Source organism: Rutilus rutilus (assembly GCF_951802725.1).
Source record: "Rutilus rutilus genome assembly, chromosome: 17".
NCBI lineage: Eukaryota > Metazoa > Chordata > Actinopteri > Cypriniformes > Leuciscidae > Rutilus > Rutilus rutilus.
In genome coordinates this window covers 27,346,887-27,355,477 of record NC_140230.1, presented here as the reverse complement: position 1 = coordinate 27,355,477, position 8,591 = coordinate 27,346,887, and the positions used below count along the sequence as shown (strand labels likewise).

Sequence of the window (8,591 nt, the reverse complement as noted above, 5' to 3'; positions counted from 1 at the left end):
GCTATTATAACGGCAGATTTGCCAGGCGCACACCAGGAGCGGTTCACAGCCGAGGAGACCGACGTTCTCGTCAGGGCCGTAAAAGACAGAGAAGTGACATTGTATGAGGATGGGAGAAACCCACCCAAATTGGCTTCGGTTAAACAGGCATATAATAATTTTGGTAAATGTGTAAGCTAGATTTATGCCTATTTTTTCACATTGTCATGGACACCACAATGATTTCCCTCATGTGGAATATTTTTCCTTGTAATTATGTATGGTTTGCAAAAATGGCAACTGCTGCCGCCCCCTGGAACGCAAGTTCATTTCCTAATTTACGACGTGCGTCTGTCGAGGGAAAAGCCTGCACTGCAAAATTTTTCGTTGTGAATTTACAATAAATAATTGGATAAATTTTGCATGACTTTCACAGTAAGGATTACAGCAATATACTGTGAAATATACTCACAGCAATTTACTGTAATTTTATATCTGTGATATTACAATGCATTGTTGTAAAAGCACAACTGTATACTGTAACTTCACAGCTTCAATGACAAAGCAATTACTGTGATATTACAGTACATTACTGGGGAATTACAATCTTTTGCTGTACATTGTTACAAGGCCCTGTACTTTTACAGTGTGTACTTTGAAAGTAATGTACAAGTTGACAATAATATACTGTGAATTTACAATCATTGTACAATTAACCCCCTCCCCCCAACAAACAACTCTGAGGTAAAGTCAATGTTAGCCCAATGGCATATTTATTAACAAATACATATTTTTCAATGTACAGCAGATGCCAAGAACTTCAAGAGTTCAAGAAATTCAACTTTCTAGTCATAAAAGTCAGAAAATGCAGAGAAATTGTGCAAACTTGCAATTCAACTAGCTGTGTCACAATAACAGTAATGGACAGGATGGGAATGAGGCCTTCATGGCAAGATAAGAGAGCGATGAAGGAATGTCGTAAAGGGGTCAGGCGCTCCTCTCAGTCTCAAACATTATAATGAGTCCACACGCAACAGCATTGTGTAAAAATCTTGTAGTGCAAAGTTGTCTTGAAAAATTACAAAAAGAACAAGGCTACTCAAAACTGAGCCTGACAACTACCGCTGCAAAAAAAAACTATGATGCCCACTCAAAGTCAATAAGTTTCCTCAAAAGGGTGCTCACATGAGGGTTCATTGTTGTCCGCTTCTTGGTCTTTGAGCCTCTTTCAGGATTGATGCCCAGGAAGCACCTGTTAATAAGCAAAGATAGTTTCAGTTTCAAATAGACTTACAGTAGGTATTGCAGACAGCATTTATCAAGGTGTGCTTTTTGCTGTGCTTTTTCCCCACATCAAACCCTAATAGATTTATAATCCAAACTTGTTAGATCTTACTCTCACCATAATTTTTTTTTAGCCATTTTTAGCCAAGGTGCCTCAGGTTAGGTTTGCCTGAGGCAAATAGGGTTGATTTTCTACTATGAGAGGCCATATCAACGTGTGCCGCCACTGAAATGCATCTTCACGCAATTGGCCAGTTGGTAAATTAAAACCAAACCCTGTTGAAAGTATGACAAACATATCCTTTTCAATAAAGGGCCTGAGAGCATTTTGTTCTGCTTTGAAAGAAAATTTCATCTACTTCATTCAATACATTCGCATTTCGCAATAGACGTTTCAAAATCATCATCACATAGCCTGCCCCAAAACAAAATAAATAGCTGTGATTGGACCAGCAGGTATTTGTCAGCATAACATGTGTAGAAACCCAGACTGATCTGCAGAGCGAAATTGAATGAGTTCGCGAGATCAGGGTGGTCTCACCAGGCTAGCCTCAGGCCCCGTCCACACTACTGCGTTTTAGTTTAGAAACGGAGAATTAAAACGAATACGATCGCCATCCACACCAGCGTTTTAGCTGCATATTAGAATTGATCTCCGTCCACATTAAAACGACTGAAAACGCGTATCACGTGACCATTCACCAACACTGGGCATGCGCGTGCCGGTGTAAACCTAGAGACTTTCAAACATAGACTGTAAAAAAATGCTTTCAAACATCAAAATGTCATTTATTAATATGTATTTGTGTCAAAATGACATATAAACATGTTTTCCTATTCTATTTTTCTTGGAAACGCTTCCAACACGCTTGCGTGTCGCATGAAAAATAGGCGTCGGTTCTATATAACATGTAGTGCTATGCGTTTACTGCGCGAGCCGCACCTGAGACGCTTCCAAGAGGCAGTTTCTTCTTCTTCTTACTGTAAGAAACTGTTCCAGCGGGTGGAGTTTACTGGTACTGAATATTACCTGTGTATACTCCATGACTGATGACACCCAATCATAGAGCCGAGCGCGAGCCTCTGCGTCATCGTTTCTAAAGTCCTCCGTTTTGACCCGTCCACACTAAAACGCCCTCCGGAGTTTCAAAACGAAAAACGGGTCGGCAGCGTTTCTAAACTTCTCCGTTTTGGGTCTCCGTTTTTGCCGTTTTAGTGTAGACGGGAGGTGTAAACGTAGCAAAAGGTCTCCGTTTTTAAACAAAAACGCGGTAGTGTGGACGGGGCCTCAGGTACCTCGTTTGTCAGCATTTTAGACCTCAAGACAATCATTGAGTTGGAAGCCTGTACTATAATGTGAATTACAAGATTAAATGTGATCTTTATAAAATACCTTTGAATGAACTCCAGCGTTGACGATCCAGCGGCAGGATACTCAAGGTTGAAGACGTAATAGCTGCTGAAGAAAGCAGCTACTCCGTGTAAAAAGAAAGGGTGTGGGCCCATCACGACATGTCCCTCGATGGATATAAGCCATCCAGAGGGCTTCATCATGTCACCTGAAATGAACAGATACAGCATTATGTGTTATGAGCACTTTGCGATCTGCTTAAGATACAAATGGCTATACAAATGTAATTATTATTATTATTATAATTATTATTACTTATTGTGGTCTTGTAGATTTCTAGAATGAAAACAAAATAATGAGTTAGAAATGTCGATACTAGATCAAAGTAACATTACCTTGAATGATCAAGCAGGGGCTGCTGGGGAGTTCTGCAGTATTGACCAGTGGCACATGGCTGTAACATAGTTAACACACAATAGCATGGATTTAGGATAAAGGATAAATATTGTTCATTGGTCAGAGGTAGTAAATCATGCAAGGTAAATGTTGATAATGTAATCACTCATTTTGCATTTTAAATATTTGAATAAAAAATCTTACATCAACTTCAAGCATCAAACTCTCTCTGATGACCTGGAAAGAAAAGAAAAAGGAGAAATTACACAAATGCAACCAAAAATAAGAATTTCAGTTTGAATGCAGATTATGATCATTGATCATTGTAATTTAATTTTAGCCGTATGTCAAAAATGATAGTGGTAGGCCTATATATATATAGTGTTTTTTTTCTGTAGCACTTTGAGATTGCTCACTCAATGTAACGTGCATTTACAACTTTTACAATTATTATTCATTCATATCAGGACAAGTGGGAAACCCTAATGTTAAAACCCTCCCGTTGTCGAACACGACATGAGACTAAAGGGGGTCACACACCGGATGCGCAGCTCGGCGCCGCGCCGCGCCACGTCTTTTAAATTCGAACACATTATTCTCTATGAGAGTACACACACCGGCGGCGCCTTTCGGCGTCTGTCCGCGACGCCCAGCAACGGCTCAGGACCGTGTTCAAAATCCTGCCGCGCCACAGAGCGCCATTTACATGGTTTTATATAAAATTTACATTTATAGAGATGTATATCTTCCTCTTACATTCTCATAGAGAATAATGTGTTCGAATTTAAAAGACGTGGCGCGGCGCGGCGCCGAGCTGCGCATCCGGTGTGCGACCCCCTTAACAGTTAGCTCAATCATGATGTAACTAGGATATCCGCTGAAAAAAAATATTTTTTCATGGACCGTTTGAATCACTAAGTTATTAAAGTTAAACAGCTAACGGTTAGCCCTGCTAATCTATGATAACCTTGACTAATTACAGAAATGTGCACACATAAATAGTAATGTTTGTCCCATCATTGGTTTTTATAAACTTTACAAACACCAGATTTGTCTAAACGGTGATAGTGACATGAAAAATTATAGCGAAACTCTCTTCATTAGCTACTAACATTACTACTATTAGCAAATGCTGTGAGAGAACTTTCAGCAATTCCGGGCACTTGCTAACAAAATGTGAACTGTGTCATGCGATAAACGTTTATTTGAAAGTAAATATTATCATCATATTAAAATAACATGGGTGTAAGTGCTGCAAACATGTATGCTACTCACCTTCTCCATTCAGCCCGGAAATTCAGAAGAGGGACACGACCGCGCCTTTTCAGTTCAAATTCAAAACAGTTCGGTTATGTCATGTGACTTTCCAGGGCATAATTTCAATACAATATTTCACTGTAATAATACTGTTTAATGCTGTGAAATCCTTTTTTTTTTCACTGTGTTGCTGTGATATTACAGACCTTGTTGTGATATAACAGCAGGTTTTAGATTGCAATATTTTACTGTAAAATAAGAGTTAAATGCTGTAAAATCCAAGGATACTGTAGTTTTTACAGGTATTCATTGGGATATTACAGGGAAACTTAATTACAACAAGTTACTGTAAAATAATACTGTTAATTATTGTGAATTGCTGGTAATTTTTAACAGTGTGCTGTGTGTCGGGTGCAAAATAGGAATGATACATGTGTACAAAGTCAATTGAGCTGGGTGCAAAATAGGGCCATTTAGGTTTTACTGTATTTTTTATCAAATAAATGCAGCCTTGGTGAGCATAAGATATTTCTTTAAAAAACAATTTTTTTTATTACTTTCTACTGGTACTGTACTATATACTGTATTATACTGTACTATATATATATATATATATATATATATATATATATATATATATATATATATATATATTCTAACTACTTTTAAAACATGACACCTTTATGGTGCTTCTCCTGCATCTATTTTATAGCTTTCTTTAACAAAGAAAGTCATACAGATTTGGAACAACATAAAGATCAGTAAATAAGGACAAATTGTTCCCTCAACTGGTTTTGTTGTTCTTGTTTAGGACATTTCTCACACCACTAATCAGTAAGTTTAGTGGGTCAGATTCCCAAATATTTATTATGCATTCCACTTTATGCACTTTGGCCATCAGAGAAACCAGGGCACAAGGCCCAGATGGCAAAGACGGGAGCACAAGTAGCTAAAATTAATCTGAGTCTGTTTGGACTAGTCCATTCCACCTCCTGCCAGTTGTTTTTCTGGCTCCTTATGCATGCCTGACATTTGCCACCCCATAACAGAAGGGCTGATGTGAAAGCTAATGGCTCTGTGACATACAGAGGGTCAGGGGGTCACAAGATAAGTGTCCCTAGAACCCACCTGAGAATAACATGCACATCTGGAGTCCATCGGTACCTGTGTGTGCAGTGCATGCGTGGAAAGAAAACATCTGAAAGATGTAGGAGGAATGGGAAATAGGAAAATTTGGATCATCTCTATCTTCTACTGAGATATATTTTGAGCCATTTGTGGCTCTCACCTTGAGAATTAATGTTGTTCCCACCACACATGCACAGACATAAACACAGACATCTGTTTTAATTACTCTTCCTTCTAATTGAGACTGTGGAGGAATTCAATTAGCCATATTCTGTGTGCTAAGTGCCTGCGCCGCTCCACAAAAGCAGAGGTTTCCAAACAGGCCTGGGCAGCAGATGGGCTTCATTCACCACAAATGGGCCCTCCTATTGAGGTAAGGCTGATGGCATATCACTGCTAACAGGTTCACACCAGCTCACCACGCATCATTCAAATGCTAATCAAAAGTGGGTTGCTTGAGGACTTTTTCCAGCCCACCTCTTAATACACACGTCCATTTGGCTACCGCTCTAAATCTTTCATTGACTGAAGTGCCAATTACAGCTCACAATATATCATCCTCTGCTCCTACAGACACGCCACAGCCGAATTCAGATATCAGAACAGATGATAATACGTAGAAGACTTGTTATTTATGGAGTGTAAATGCACTTTTGATGTTACCCGAAGTGAAGCAGGGTAAAATCTGATGAAATATTTATTCAACAGAGCACATAACATCTTTGACCTCTCTCGGCTGGCAAACCCAGACCACTCTGTGTAAAAGTTATTTTATCTTATTCTATTTTTTGTCATAAAGTTTTTATAGGTGTAACGAAATTAAAAACAAGCCATAATGACTTCGTATCTCAGCATGATTTAACCTCCATGAAAATTTAATGGTGCTTCTTGGCATGCTACAGTAACCCACTTCCAAATCACTTCCTCCTCCAAAACACACAAACCGGTGCTCACACATAGAGAAATGTTCGAAAGTGACTAAATAAAAGAACCGACAAAAGTACATTTATTAGCAATAGCACTGGGAAGTTTGACTCATTCCTGTCAATTGATTAATTTGGTTAATGTAAAGTGTTTTCTATGTTTTCCACTCAGTTATATGAATACAATTTTTGGTCACACTTTAGATTAGGGTCCAATTCTCACTATTAACCTACTATTAACAATGACTTTCGCCTCAATAAACTCCTAATTACTGCTTATTAATAGTTAGTAAGGTAGTTGTTAAATTTATAGGATTATGGGATGTAGAATATGGTCATGCAGAATAAGGCATTAATGTGCTTCATAAGAACTAATAAACACCCAATATCCTTGTAATATGCATGCTAATAAGCAACTTTAATAGTGAGAATTGGATTGTTAATAAGTGTTATATTAATTTGTAATGTATTAATTTGTTCCCTGGTTTTAGTTAAACCATAGTCATGTTATATTAATTCATGTGAGAGGTCATGAACTGCATTTACAAAAAATAAATTCTTAGAGGTTTTCAAGAACTACAACCAACTTGAACTACAACCAACAAGAACTACAAACAACCAACCAACCAAAGATCCGGAAAAAGCATGTTGTAGTCCCAACGAGCCGTTGGGACAACAAAATGCTTTTTCCGGATCTTGTGAAGTCACAATGGCTACATTTACATGCAACCAAATAATCTGTTAGTAATTGGATTGACGGCTCAATCATTGAGCTCGATCAGAATGAAATTTCTATTGGATTGAAAGGGTGGTTTATTCCTTTTCTAATCCGATCGAGAGGACATGTAAACACTTGATCGGATTGAAAACCGAAACTGAAAGGACTGCGCATGTGCAATGACGTTGAAATATCGTAATGACGTGCGGAACGAGCTGTTCTTCCTATTGAATAAAGTGTCATATAACTGAGTGTCCCGTCATTCTAATATTATCATTTCACTGTGTCTGTGAAGTGGAGCAGGACAACATCCCAACAGTCCTTGTTTAGGATTCTCATCCACAGACGACTGGTTTTGGGCACGTGGATGGGCATTTTTACTGTGTGATAAATATAAACAGCATGGCCCAACGGTTCATATGCTCATTGTCTCTAAATTATGACCAGAAATGGATAAATATTAAGTCTGCTGTTTAAAACAAATAAAGAACCAATGTAGGAGAATGGTTGTCATGCGCAAATATCGGGAAACTCATTCGTGCAGTGTGCGCATGTCAAAAAATATATTCCAATTTGAATCTTGTGTCACATAAACACGCACATCAACCCGATCACATATTTAGCGTTCATGTAAACATTACATTCAGATTTATCAGTCGGGATGAATTCAGTCCGATTGTAACAAAAGTAGTGCATGTAAACATAGCCAATGTCACTTATTTAAGTAATCCCCGCCGGAATACGCAACAAAAAGGGAGCGAGGCATGGTTGAGCTGCACTAGAGAAGACGAAGAAGAAGACCTGCTTTAGTAGCGTGTTGTTGCCATGTCGAAAAGACGCTGTTTTTTCCACCCCGGTTCCAAAACCCCTTTTTTTGGCATTCCAAAGGTTGATGAATTTAAAAAATATATATAGATTTTTAACGCTGTTCCTGAACATTATAACCCCAGTGTTTATCTGTGTGCTGCACATTTTGCGGAGGACAGCTTCCAGAACCTACAATAAGAGTACAATGCCGGATATGCACAAAAGCTTCTCCTGAAAGATGGAGCAATTCCCGCTTTGTCAGGACAATCAGTTGTTTATGGATCACAGCCTGTAAGTATGTTTGATTATTTGTGGCTCCACTAGCCTGCTAGCTAATATTACAGTGTTAATGAAGTGTTTAGCTACGGGGCTCTCACTTTTGTAAGACTGTTCACCGATCTTTAGCAACTTAAAATCTGTTAAATCCGTGCTTCCAAAGGTTCTGCACGATATGTCAAAATTGACAGTTAATTTACACATGAGCAGATGAAACTCATGGTTATGGTAAAAGGCCTAACATTTCCGGAACACACTCTAATCGGTTCGCTAATCACAACACACTGGGCCAACTAACCAATCCGAGCACATTTCGTATTTCGGAAGGAGGGGCTTCATCAGGAACTAAACAGTGTGTTTGAGACAAACTTGGAAGAGAGGTACAGCAATAATGTAAAATATGCATAAAAATCCCCTTTTAAAAATACATTAAAATAGAACACAATTATTTTCAAGTGTAATAATATTTCAG

General features: G+C 38.4%; 1 long non-coding RNA gene across 1 annotated transcript; it reads right to left on the bottom strand.

The window, feature by feature from the left end:
- Positions 1 to 724: 724 nt before the first annotated feature.
- LOC311306717 lies at positions 725 to 4,333 on the bottom strand. Its single transcript, XR_014630213.1, has 5 exons — positions 4,286 to 4,333; positions 3,215 to 3,247; positions 3,010 to 3,068; positions 2,657 to 2,822; positions 725 to 1,231 (listed from the first exon to the last, which is right to left on the bottom strand). It is a non-coding gene; the product is annotated as an uncharacterized lncRNA (long non-coding RNA).
- Between the last annotated feature and the right edge of the window lie 4,258 nt (positions 4,334 to 8,591).